We start from the raw sequence: 14,713 nt of genomic DNA on the forward strand, positions 1-14,713 counted from the left end.
TTCCATTAATTGTGACTTTAATTTGTTGACTAAGTATTTTACAACAATTCCTGTAGCACAATTTGCAGCGGTTCCACCTGCTTTACCTATTTCATTTGTTGTCCTCAGTGTCGATGTACTGTGTTGCTACACTGGCTGAAAAATGGGGTTTGTAATTTAGACATTGACTACTGTAAATAATGTAGCTGACAGATGCACAGTTGCATTTCACTGTCTTTTACTTTCACTTTTCACAACCACCCCCCCCCCCCCCTCCCCCATCCATATACACATTTATATGGCCAGTGCACTACTGTATAACTTTCCATAAGCCTCATTAATAGTTTGCAGGCAAACATCCACATACTGCTACAATAGTTTCCTGTTGAACATCTAAGAGTAATAAAACGTCACCACGACGTTCACAGTTCTCGAAGAATAATGAGGTATGTATGGAGCAGACACTGTCATTGTTTTTACACACAGCCTATTGGTGTAACACTTATTTCACTGTTAAGTTGATGCATTGTTGTCATTCTAAGCAACGCAGATTCCCCATCTGAAACTTGACCATGGCCTGACTGTCTCGTGATCAAAAATCGGGCCCTTATATATCATCACAATAATAGGCCCTGAAACTACACATTGTTTAAAGTTAAATTTCCAGAAATTAGAATTAAAACTTAACTCATTAAATTAACTGAATACAACAAAAAATTCTGTCTTTGTAACAGTTTCTTTTACTACATGGGTTAAGCAGACTTATTTGTTTAATTGATGAAATTAACATATAGTTATGTAAACACTACTTTTGACAAAACTGTTAATTACTTTGGAATTAATTAAAGGCTGGTTTTGCTAACATGTTTATGAATAGAGCCAAATAGATCATTTAAGAATACTATTAGTTGTTCCTCCAAACATTTATAATTAGTACAAAATTTATACTTGTTTATATGTCAACAATAGAATTCACGATACAAAACAATTACTGATTTCACCGTATAACAAAAGATACTAACTAGGAATAGTCAAAATAAATTAGAAAATCAATTACATACATAAAACTAAGCACCAAATTAGATCTGGTGTTATATTCTTTAAAACTGACTGCCAACCTTTCTCTTTTATGAAAATGCAGATTATACTCGTGTATGCTAACGGTAAATAGTTAAAAGTAACAAAACAAATTTAAGGAGGCAGATGGCAAAACACGAGGGGAAGAAAAATTATCCCAGTTTGCTTCATCACAAGTTCTTATCATAATTTTTGAATAATATATATTTTGCTAATGGTGAAACATTTCTTTGTTTATTCCCTGTAGTCGTCACAAAAATGCGAAGTGGCTGTTAGATGACAAAACAAACACTTTCCTTACACCACGCACACTGGACAAACTATTGAAGGATTCAAGCACTTCACAGTAACTACTAGTTTTATTTATACAGAATCAGAATGGAGTAATAAATGGCAATTTCATAAAATGTGGCAATGCAAACTGACAATGCAGAAATGACTGTAGTTTAACAATACTGTTCTGCGGATAAGCCTGAAATGAAAAGAAGTTATCGGAAGTTACAGTGTGTGTCAGTTTTCTGAAAAAATGCTTTACATTGTTGAAATATTTTTTTATTGAGAGGCTGAATCACACTATTAGTTCAAGGTGGAATCTGAATTACAATGACAGCCTTTTCATCATCATCCTAATGACACAGGTGTCATTATGTCCAGGCCAAGGTTCCAACAAAAGCAATGAATTATTTTCCACAAATGGTAAGATGATGTTTTAGATGTAATATTTAAAATTATTCTATCCCATTTTTCCTGACTCTGCTATGCAGATTACATTATTTTTACAAGCAAGCAGGTGTTTTATTTTTGTCCAAATTTGTCTTGATGTTCCTGAAGACAGATATAAATCTGCAGAAATAGTAATCCACTCAATAAATGGCACCGTTGTATACAAATGTGTCATAGCATCCATCTGCTGCACAAGCAACACTGTCTTTTATTCGCTTGAAAGGATAAAGTGCAGTTTGCACAAAGTTTGAAACGTGGTACTTAGGGAAAGACAGGATTTAGTGTGGATGGGGCCATACTCAATTACTGTTGGTTGCTCAGTGTCTTTTTTTCAAATCATGTACACTTTATTTGAAAACAATTGCAAATAAAGTTGACAATAAGGAACAATGATCAAATTTGACTGTTAAAAACACAATGTCAAATAAAAATTTCTTAAGCAAGTTGCACTCATGGCTGAAGGCCATATTGACCAGAAATTCAAGTTATTTGTCAGCTGAAGGCCCCAATAGTAATAACTCAAAAACAATTAGATGGCTGAGGGCCTAGATAGCAAATTCTTAAGAACGAGTTAACTTCTCCAAGAAATACTAAAATGTTATAAGAGAGGACAATCATTTTTGTCGCCTGAAGGCCCCAACAGTAATAACTCAAAAGAAAATCATCACAATCTGACCAATTCAAGAGAGGAGTGGTCCTCAGACAGTGCTCCAAGGAACAACCTGGGAAAGTCGCTCAACTTCGTAGATGATGAGACAGGCAGCCAAGAGTTGTATTCACTTAACCAGATGGCAAATCAAACTAATGACAGTTTAAGCACAGGCCAACACTCTTGCAACATCTACCTAGCATCTTATAACCAACACAACGTTGGAATAACCCAGGCAAGGCGGAACCGACAGACAGCACTGCGTCTTCAGAATCTGGTGTTTAGAACATCCAGCAGCAGAAGGACCCACTATGACCAAGGTAGTCCAAAAGAAACAAATATCCGAACCACAATCAGGGCGTCTTCATAATCTGGTGTTTAGAACATCCAGCAGCAGAAGGACCCACTATGACCACGGTAGTCCAAAAGAAACAAATATCCAAACCACAATCAAGGCGGCTGTCGAACTACACACCTTACCGGACAGCAATGGCAAGGCGAGGAAAGATACACTGCCACGAAAATATGCTAACCCCCAACTCCACGAGGCAGCCAGCAGGACATTAACAATGAAGGCTTCAGATGAAATTAGAAAATTCACTCTCATGGAAAAATTTAAAACTTGATTTACCACCTGGATATTACAATATAGGATTTCAGGAAATGACTCATCCAGTTGTGAAGCTCACTGTGTAGCAGAGAAACTCAAGCATTCTAACAGGATATATAGCCTACCACAGCTTCTTGCAGGCTGTATCCACGGGTCAGACTGGCATAATCAATATGGGGATGGCAGAGAATTGTGGATTCATGCCGAGAGCGTAGAAAGGCAGACTGCAACCCAGTTGTTGACTTTTATAGTCCGTAACTCACTGGCCAAGAAAAGTCTAGTGGTATCAAACATAGTCCTTAATTTGAGGAAGGAATTTCAGAGAATGTATGTTTGGAGCAAAGCACTGAATGGTAGTGAATCATGGACAGTGGTAAAACTGGAACAGAAGAGAACTGAAGCATTTAACATGAGGTGCTACACAAGAATGTTGAAAATTAGGTCAACTGACAAGATATGGAATGAGAATGTTCATCACAGAATCAGCAAAGAAAGGAACATGTGGAAAACACTGACGAGAAGAAGGGACAAGATGATAGGAAATGTGTTAAGACATCTGGGAACAACCTCCATGGTGCCACAGGGAGTTTTAGAGGATGAAAACTGTAGAGGAAGACAAATATTGAAATACATCCAACAAATAATTGAGGACATTGGGTCAAGTGCTATACTGAGATGATGAAGTAGCAGAGGAAAGGAATCTGTGGTGGACCACATCAAACCACTCTGAAGACTGATAACTCAAACTCATTGGTTTTGACTAATACTCCATTGTCTGTTCAATGCCACCCACAAGCCAGATTCATTGAACATAGTGAGGGAGTGGCACTTGAATTATATAGTTACATGGTGTTAGATTTGATTATGTATTCAATCCGAGCACAGAGCTGTATTTTGCACATTTTCAGTGCTCTGAAGCATTACCATTCAGAAAAACAAGGGTTATAGGGTTCCAGGTAACACGTGTTGTGTAGAAGGAAAGTGAGGGGGTGGGGAATGTAGTTGTCAGTCACTGAAGTTTGGGCAAATTGTATCACCAGATGGCCAGCCATGCCAGTAGTCAGATTTCATTACACCATCCTGACAGAAGCTTGGGATATCAGTCACTTTTTGCTGACCACAAATATAGACTTACTTGGTCTAGGTCTATGAGAGAGAGGTAAAAATTATGGTAGCAGATTAGTATCTTTTCCAGCATTCCTATTTTTGTCTTTTTATGAGGTAATGGGCTGTAGCTCAGGGACCTTTAATGATGATAAGAGTGTCTTTCAACAGATGGTGCTTATGTTAGTGAAGTGCCCTTCTATGGCTTTCAATGGCCACAGTGATCTCCTGTGTCCAACATGGGGCTGGCTTCTGAAGGGCAGATCTTGAGGTAAGTTGTGTGGCTTGTGCTGCTGAGTGTAAGATCTTGGTGGTTGTGTGTCTCAGGTTCTCTTCAATGATCCCATGAGGGGATGTTTCAAACATTATGTAAGTGGTAAAAGTGTAACACACAGCATTCTTCAAAAATCCAATGTATGAGGGGGGGAAGGGCTGTCAAGCTGAATATTGGTATGATTGGCATAAAATGATTAGGTAGTTATCACTATCACAGAGGTCACTGGAAAACTTCCATTGAATAAAAGGGTAAAAACTAAGGCCACAGACCTTAGTGTTGATGGCTGAAAATGATTCTTGTGTTGTTCTAAAATGAGTGGGGAGTCAATATTTAGTATATAAAAGCCAAGATTTAACAACACTTTTTCCATTAAATTACCACAGTTAGTCGTCTCAGAGCTGCTGTATAAAGAGTTATAGGTATTCAAACAATCTAGTAACTTGGATATGAAATCTCCTCTCTTTCAGATTGAGAGAGTGCTCTGCAGCATACAGACTTTGAAAACGGGTATTCTATATTTCTTCATATGTACACCACCCCTGTAGTATTAAGTGATATTTGTTCACTAAAGATGGTCTCAAAGACCATCGTACATAATCTGCCAGAGGTTATTTTAGTGCCAATGTGGTTCTCATTGCAGGCTTGATAATAACATAAAACTAGAGAATATTTGTTGGGGATTAGGCTTCCTAAAGCGAAATGGAGAGCGTTTTTCAATGCAACAAGGTCGCGACAGTAGCCTTTACAATTCCGTTGGATTGCGTGTGTGTGTGTGTGTGTGTGTGTGTGTGTGTGTGTGTGTGTGTGTGTGTCTCCAAGGGCAACATGAAAAGTACAGAATTGTTAATCTCAGTTCTTTAGGTTTAGTATCACCTGTTGATTGTCATCAACTCCCATGATTTTGATGGCAATAACATATAACGTCCTCTTTGGAAGAAATTTCACATTGCCTACACGTAATGAGGAATAACAATGGATATTATTCATATGGAAAGGCCAAAATAATTCACTTTCCATCCCAGGGATATCATCACTAGAGCCGAAGAAAAACCTCACTGCTGAACAATAAGTAATGCTGGTACAGTGACAGTAGTGTTAAAAGATTTACAGCAGCCATTCAGAAATCTTTCATTCAACACCTTTATTATTATATAAAGTAATATCATATAGTGCTTTAGAGTAACAACTTTTGTTACTGTGAGAACCACAGTGGACAACACATAATTACAATGGTATAAATTTCTGTAACTCATATTTGGACGATTCCATTCAGAAAAAATACCTCATTAGCATGACGGATTTTGATGAAATTAAGTGACCATTTGCACATATTACCAATGAACATTGGTTCGATTTTACTTTCACCAGTTTTATACAGGTCGTTTCAGAAGTGATGGTCAATAATCAGGGAAATGACAAGAATGATCATTCGAAATAACAAAGTCAACACACACCTTAAGAGCTATGAGCAATTCTTTATCTTCGATTTGCTGACTGAACAGAAAGCCAAGATGCAGGAATCCAATCATAAAGAACACACGAAAATTTTACATTTATCACCTATAAGCTGCACAATCAGAGTCACAGCAACACATTTTAGGGTATTAGAAAGAATGCTAAAGTGTGCTCAAAAGCTTAAGGCAAAGAAGGGAATTCTAGCACTTTCTGAAAACTGCCAAGGAAAACAATTATCACCTGCAGTTGCTGGCAGAGTGCAAGTCGCACTGAAGGTGATGAAATAGTAGCGTACGCCTTGGAAGGCAGTACGTCAGTTAGACTTTCATGCAGAGAGACATACATGCAGAAAAAATTCTTGCTTTGCAATTTACAGCAAATGTACGTGTGCTACAGGAATCAAAAGGGTCAGAACTAAGGTTCTCAAAATTTTGTGAACTTGGACCAGAATGACGTGTAACTGTTGTATTAACTGGAATGCACACTAACTGTGTTTCTGTAGTTCACCAGACTTTAATCTTACGCTTAATGGAGCAGTAATAATTGAAAAATATAAGAAGCCTCTCAGCAAGGCTGTTTACAGTCTGGAATCCAAACAATACATGCTAGATCCCTATGAAAAGTGTCCTGGACCAGAATCTGAAGCACCAGCTCTTGCCAGCTATTTCATATACCATGATCCGCAAAAAATTATTGTGTACAAGCAATGGAACCATACTGATCAGGACACACTGGACACGAAGCAAATGGCAGTGGATGAATTTACTGATGTTCATTTATCAATCATGATGCAGTGTGAAGTTTCCATGGGGAAAACAGCTATGCAACTGCCCATTCATCTGTCATCTAACTGTGCCAAAATCAGAAGGTGAAATCGGAGTTATTGCATTGTCAGTGACTGTGTGCTACAGCGCGTAATTACTGTACTTGTTTTTATCAAGGAGCTGATAAAATATGTAAAAACACAGTTTGCTCAAATACCCTACGACTATTATTTCAGTGACAGTTCCAGCATCCAATCAAACATTTTCTCAATTTGTGCTCTCATAAGAGAGACTTTTAAATGTTGCCAGCAAACAATTTTTAACTGCAAGTCATGGAAAGTCACTATGTGATGTGATTGGATGTATAACAAAGCAATTAGCAGTGAGAGGAAATTTGCAACGGCTAGTTAACAGGTAGATTCTTACATCTATAGATCTGTTTAGCTTCTGCACTGAGAACATTAATGGCATTAAATTTGCTTTCATCAGCAAATAATGAATTGAACAAAATAAAGCATCACAAGAAGAAATGTTTAAATAGGGGCATACTGTAGTGGGAGCTAGAGAGAAACATCATTTTTTGTCGAATGATGAAACAACAATTCAGATCAGCAGAGTTTCAAATGAAGCATCATCTTTTCTGGCTACAAGTAGTGACAGTACTGAAGAAGGTATATTAACACAGGACTGCTAGCCAGGGCAGTGTAGTGCATGCATTTATGGAAAAGGGTGATGGAGTGGAAACATCTGTGAAAATTCCACTGAGCAGGACATGTTAACTAAGCTTTATGCACCGCCATGGCCGAAAATTCATTTTATACACCCTCAAGGAGTGACAAGTACCGGGTTCGGAACATAAATTTATTGCAGTTATTTCTTCTCATCATCAGTGACATCATCTGGTCAGCAGAATAGTTTACCTTGTGATATGTAACAGCAAATTAATGAAACCCAGAAAGATGCTAGTAGCTTGGAGTGTACATAAGCTTATGAGCCTAAAAGAGACTACTACTAGCTTTGGCCTTGGACCTTAAAAAAGAAACAATCATTAGGCTTGGAACCCTGTGGAAACAAGCCCATACAAGACTTCGAATCCTGTAGTAAAGAAAGCTACCCATGATTGCTCTTGCACAGCTAGGTGCAGCCCTTACGATGATGGGGATACCAATCTCCTTACTTTAAAAGAAATCAGCAATGGCTAAGCCACTGTGGGTCATATCAATACACTTAAACAATTTTTCATCACTACACTTACATTCCACATAAACCACAGACTATGCGAACACAAAAATGCTATTTTTTTAAAAACTAGACTTAAATTAGCATATTAGTAGCATTGCAAACTAAAAAAAGACACATTCAAAATTCCTAGTAACAAAAAAAAATTATCTGGCAGACTGCTATGAACCTTACCAAAATTTATACAATACAGCAATTGCGTAAAACTTGAAGTCAGTTTGGAGTGTTGTAGCTATACTGCAACAATTTTACTGCTCTGATCTCCAGTGCCTTAATAGCACACAGTTACATTTTGAAGCTTATAACTAGCTTGATTCTGTAGTTAACTAAAAAGTAACATCAACACACACATTTCTAATAAAAATATTGTCAACAATCCTCAGGATATAAGTAACATTTTTAATGAGTATTTCATAGATATTGTAGAAACTGACTTTTATGCTGCACATAAAGTACATGTTGGAAATCATGTTAAGGTCAAGTGTGAACCTGGTCAACTCCCTGAAGTTGAACTCAAGGACCTTTTGCAGCTCATCAAAGAATGTAAAAGCAAAAAATTTGCTGTCTGGGATGAAATTTCTCCATTTGTACTTAAACAATGCCAACATAATCTTGTATATCCTTTGATACACCTGTGTTCCTCAATATGCTGAAATTGGCAACTGTTAAACCTATCTACAAAAAAAAGTGATAAACAATTAGTAGAAAATTGCAGACCACTCTCTTTAACTTCCATTTTTGTTAGTTCATTGAAAACAAATTCTGAAATATATGATAGAGGATTATAATATGCACAAACTCCTAGGAGATTTTCAGCATGGTTTTAGGACTGGTCATAGCACCAAGACAGCAACACTACAATTTATCCTGGAAGTTCTTGACAAAACTGATGAGGGCATGCATCTAGCTGGAGTTTTCCTACATCTATCATAGGCTTTTGATAGGATTGTTCATGAGGTACTCATGCCAGAGATGGCATCAGTGGAAAACTTCTGCATCTTATTACATCCTATTTAAAAAAACAGAAGACAGTATGCTGCAGTCACACACAATAATGGAGAAACATTAAAAAGTTGCACATCAATGGTTAGGAATATTAAATTCAGTGTGCCTCAGGGATCGATAATCGGTCAATTTCTTTCTATTTGCTATGTCATCCTCCAAATACATTTAAAAATGATACCTTCATTACAACATATGCAGATGACACTTCAGGGATTTGTCGGGGAAACGCTAGTTAATCTACGTATAGAGGCAAAAATTTTTATAGATATGGCAAAGGCAAAGTTTGAAAATGACAACCTAAAAGACAACTTACAAAAAACAAGTATAATTTCCTTCAGTGTTGGTGATTTGCAAAATTGTACTGATTCTCAAGTTAGCTGGGAAAATCTGCAGTGAGTGTAAATTCTTAGGTATATGCATGGATAGCAAACTACTATGGACACAACAAATTGGCAATGTGCGTGCAAGACTAAGATCTAGCTAATATGTTTTGAGAAGAATAGCTCCACTATGTCAACACCCAAACAATGAGGATAACGTATTTTGATTAATGTATCGCTTTCTTGCATACAGTCTTGCATTATAGGGTGGCAGATTATAAAACACGTGTAGAATGAGTATTTAAACTGCAGAAAAGAGCTCTGAAAATATTATGCAAAGAAGGTGCTAGAACATCATGCAAGGGATTGTGTCAAGATTTTAAAATTATGACTATCTATTCCTCGTATATGTTTGAAACAATAATAGTAACTGTAGAAGATAAGAAATATGCATGTTGTAATGCAGGAATTTGTAAAAACAAACACACACACACACACACACACACACACACACACACACACACACACACACACACACAAAAAAAAACTGTAAACAGTCCATATATTAAATGAACAAAATATTTTAATTCACTGCCTATGGAATTTAAACTGTTAACTGGTGAAAAATTCAAAAAACATCTAAAATCATGGATCCTTGAGCAGTGCTACTATAGCCTACCAAAGAAACTAAAATCTAATTTATTATTACGTAAAGTAATTTGGACTGTATACTTTAACATCTATTATAAAATAAATTTAGATTATATACTGTTGTATCTATTGTACTACCAACTGCTATGCATATTATTACATGTTTCACGCAAATAAATTACAGCAGAAAAACTGGTTGAAATATGTCACAATGGGTCACGAAAAAAGAGGGGACCTTTTTTTTTTTTTAAGTTCTTCTGACTCAAACTCACTTCTTACTCATCAGGACTTGTGATCATTCTTACAGAAACCACCAACTACATCCTATATTTGTAGAAATATGGAAGGCAGTAGGAGAATACAATTTTACATTCTAAGACTTTGTGTTGGTAAGTTACTGCAATTAAAGTTTCAAGTTCATGATGCATTTACTTCCAGAAATACAAAACAAAAATAAACATCCCTCCCCTGTGCCTCAATCAAGAAGCTATTTTCTCGACCAAGTTTGCTACAAATTATCCATATAAAAATTACTAATGAAATCTTTTTTTATTATTTCACTTAAGAGAGTCCAAAAAGTTGTACAAGATGATCTAATTTTTCTTTTTGTCATGAGAATATTACCAGAGATATTATGACTCAAAGTTGCTGTAAACTCTTAGATACACTGTTCAAAGCTGCACTGTGGGGTCAACACAAATGACACTGCAAGTATTGAACTGATGATCATAAAACTTCAACAATGTTTATCTGAAATGTGTGAATGTTCAAACACAATTTCATCAACATCCACTACGGTCTTGCGGGAACCTCTAGATTGCTGTACACAGAATGACCCATTTCACAAATTATCTTTGTGCTTGCACTGACAATTTTTCAGCTAACAAGATCTTCATTTCCATGTTATGTACCTCAATTAAACCTGTTAATCACACAAAAATTTGTTACATGATCACTCGTGCAGATGACAGGTGTCATACACAAAGCAAGCGGTCTATTTGTATACTTTGAACAGTCTTTATGACTGATTTTATGATTTTTTTACTAAATCTAAATACGAGGGGCGTTCAGAAAGTAAGCTCCGATCGGTCGCGAAATGGAAACGACTATGAAAATCCGATAAAGCTTTGCACAGATGTGTTGGGTAGTGTCTCTAGTATAACCCCAGTTAGCATCACGTCGCTCTTCTCATTTCTGAGCTCGCAGTGAGTGCGTAAAGATCTCTAGAAAATAGTGTCTGCCGCCAAGTACGAGGGCCTGGTGAGAAATTTCGCCTGAAGCTATGCAGCTAACATTACATAACTGTCGTGCTGTTTCGTCTTCACGACAATTCTCAGCCGCATTCTGCAGGGGCAATGAAGATGCTCCTGCATCGTTTTCAAATGGAAATGTTAGATTACCCACAATACAGTCCGCAATTGTCTCCCCCTGAGTTTCATCTCTGGTCACATGAACCGCTATCTTTGAAGACAACATTTTGACACAGACAACGAGGTGTAGGCCAGCGTGGAGAATTGGCGGAAAGCACTGGCGGCTGCCTTCTATGATGAGGCTATTGAAAAGTTGGTACAACGCTATGACAAAAGTCTAAGTCAGAACGGCGACTACGTAGAGAAGTAGCTGAAAGGTGTAGCTAATTGTTACAAGTAAAACATTTCTGATGTTCACTGTGGTTTCAATTTGGCAATCAATCGGAGCTTACTTTCTGAACAGGCCTCGTATAATACGAGTAATATTCATACACAGTATAATATATTCTAACGTCTGATCATTTGGGTGTGTGTAACAATGCAACTACTCAACAAAAGAACAGGAAAATGTTTATTTCAAAACAACGACCTAACTACTAAGCATATACAAATGGTAATTTTGTGACAAAGTGCAAACAACACTGAAATTAGGAACACATTATTTGACAACACAATTTACACATATGTCTTTCAGGTGATCTACACATGTCCAGTTGTTGCATGTAGTGCACCATCTACGAGCTGTTTTAGTTCATGCTCTTCCACATATGTAACTCCTTCCACATGATCCAGTTGATTTTTCTGGCTGTTCCACAATTTCTTGAGTGCATAACAGTAATTTAGCCCTCCTCCGAACTTCACATGGAATGCTTTCAATAAGGGAACATCGCTCTATTTGAGGCTTTATTAGTTCCCAGCTGATTTTTTCTATAAAATCAACCCTTTTTACAACCTGATTTGAAGCCATGCAGTGGTATTTATATATGCATAAAGTATTTATGGCTGCAATGTTCAAAATATTGTGTAACAGTACCACAGGCCACCTTCTTGTATTACATGACACATTGTTCTTCTGACCAAGCTGATCTGGAAGATCTACCCCCACTTTTGTAGCAAACTTGGTCGAAAAAAATAGCTTCTTGATTCGGGTGCAGGGGAGGGATGTTTAATTTTGTTTTGTATTTCTGAAATTAAATGTGTGATGAACTTGAAACTTTGATTGCAGTAACTTACCAACACAAAGTCTTAGAATGTAAAATTTTATTCTCCTACTGCTTTCCATATTTTTACAAATATAGGATGAAGTTGGTGGTTTGACCAGTCATCAACCAAAGCAGGCACTTTTAACCCATACTTTCGTCAACAGTAGGATATTCACTAGGTGAAAAATATTTTTGGCAGTTGTTCATGAATAGTTCAAGCACTTCTTTGATAGCAGCCAACTTGTCAACATCTCTGCGAACACCTCTATCATGGATATTATCAAACCGCAACAGAAACCTGAATCGATTTCCACTCGTGCATAAATAACATGATTCAAGTTCGTTTCCCTTTTAGTTTTGATATACTCTTCCTAGAACATCTCAAAGGTCCACACAGATATAACGAAGCAATGAAAGCTCTGAATGCTATCACATCTGTTTCTTTAGCATCCTTTTCCCTAGAGAGGTTACCACGAACTTCATTGATGTATATATTAGAGCATGTTGTGATGATGCTTATTATGTTTTCATCCAAGAACAAATTCAGAATTTCTATTTCTGTCTTCTTTATATGAGCTTGATTTTTTGGTCCAGGCAAGTGGTAATAATATTACAAGATCTACTTCTAACATTCGTGGGATATTTATTTTTCCTCCATTTAGTTATTCCATCTTTCCCTAAGAAAATGCATCCTCTTGAGTTACTACTTCCTGTGACTCATATTTATCATTTTCTGACACTTTTTGTTCTGTTCCTGAATCATGACCGCTTTCATGAACACAATCCTCAGTCTCTGAGTCAATGCTATCACTGAGAGCATCTTCTTAACTCAGCTCATTGAACCATTCCAGCCATACATTAGGATCTCTACTAAACTCTGTCCGAGGTGTTTTTGCCTTTGTCATTTCCTGTACAGTCTAAAAATAAAGGGAATACTAGGTAACACGAGAGATAACTGCAATCACTTTCCATACTCCTAAATTTACGCACATGAAAGATCGACTGAATCTAGGAAAGCAATAAAGTAATATAGACTTACTTTGATTCACATTCTGGTAGCAGAGCTCGCGCTGACGACCAGTGTCCTCCAAGACTATAATAATGTTTCATACACAATGAATGGAGCTAACAGCCGGGGAGTTAACAGAAAGGTACTGAAAATGGTGCGAACTCTGTCCAGCCCTGTCAGACAAATTGAGCGGGAAAGTCATGTGGACGACGAGTGTCATCTGTGTGAGCAACGGAGGGTTAACAAAATGATGCTTCTGTTCGGGAGGTTCGTTTCCTTCTCACCCCACATATCAACGAATATAGACTGCACCCACAATAATTATAATTTTAGAAATCTTGCTTACTTATTTCTACAGCAATTAATCTCCATTAAAGCAATTCATATATCATCTGCAAGTTTTACTGAAATTATGATCCTAATAAACATTGTAAATATCAGTAATTAAACTTTGCACTCATATATACAGTATTTTAAATAAAGAATATGCTGTTGCAATAGTGATAGCATCTGACCATAATTCAGTGGTCGAAATGCTTGAAAAACTCAGCAGCACATATATTCTTATGGCCCTTTCTAACTACAGGATGTATTAGGGTGGCATCAACAAAATTCAAGGAGTGATGGATCACACACAGGCTATCATTTATTGTTAAGCAATACAGTCTTTTTCATTCCCTTTTTTCATCAGTTATGTGCATAAATTAACAGCAGATGTTCCAACAGTCAATTTTGAGCTTCATGACATGCTTAGCTTCGTAGAAATTACCATCCATTTCCATCATGCATGAAGAATGGCAGAATTCTCTTTCACACTGTGGAACATGTTGATGATTCTTGCAATCTGTTCAGCTATGGTGGCAATTGGAATAATGTACACCATACACCTGACATGCAAAAACTGATGGTCAGGCGCTCCACTGTATTGTGCGGAAAGAAGTACAGTTTTTACGATATGATTACCAACAATTCCATCCAAAATGTTCATAGAAACAGACCCAATAACAATCACATGTGGGCTTTTCCAGTCTGTTCTTACTGTTAAAACAATGAGCTTGTGGGAAGTAGGCCCACCATCTGTAAATAACACTCGTGTGTGTGTGAAAGAAAGCATCATTAGCATTTTGATGAAGGAACCACTGCACAAACTCCATTTGATTATTGAAATTGAAAGGTCCTAGTGCCTGAAGCTTCTGAAGGTACACACATATACGCTGTACTCCAGCAATATCCACTGAACATGCCACAGCAAGTGTGCTGGTTGAAGGCGCATTACTAAAACTATCATCGCATCTTCTAAACCTGGTGTTCTCACAGCATCCCTTCTATTGACAACATGAGGATGAAGACTTTCTTGGAGAGATTGATAAAGTGCAGCAAAGATATATAAAATGAATGC

At 37.1% G+C, this 14,713-nt stretch overlaps 1 protein-coding gene across 2 annotated transcripts in view; it reads right to left on the minus strand.

Moving 5' to 3' along the window:
* The window catches only part of LOC124723150 (exopolyphosphatase PRUNE1-like), a 162,577-nt gene that overhangs the window by 15,412 nt on the left and 132,452 nt on the right, over window positions 1-14,713 (minus strand). The window lies entirely within an intron of this gene.

This window comes from Schistocerca piceifrons, chromosome X (assembly GCF_021461385.2).
Source record: "Schistocerca piceifrons isolate TAMUIC-IGC-003096 chromosome X, iqSchPice1.1, whole genome shotgun sequence".
NCBI lineage: Eukaryota > Metazoa > Arthropoda > Insecta > Orthoptera > Acrididae > Schistocerca > Schistocerca piceifrons.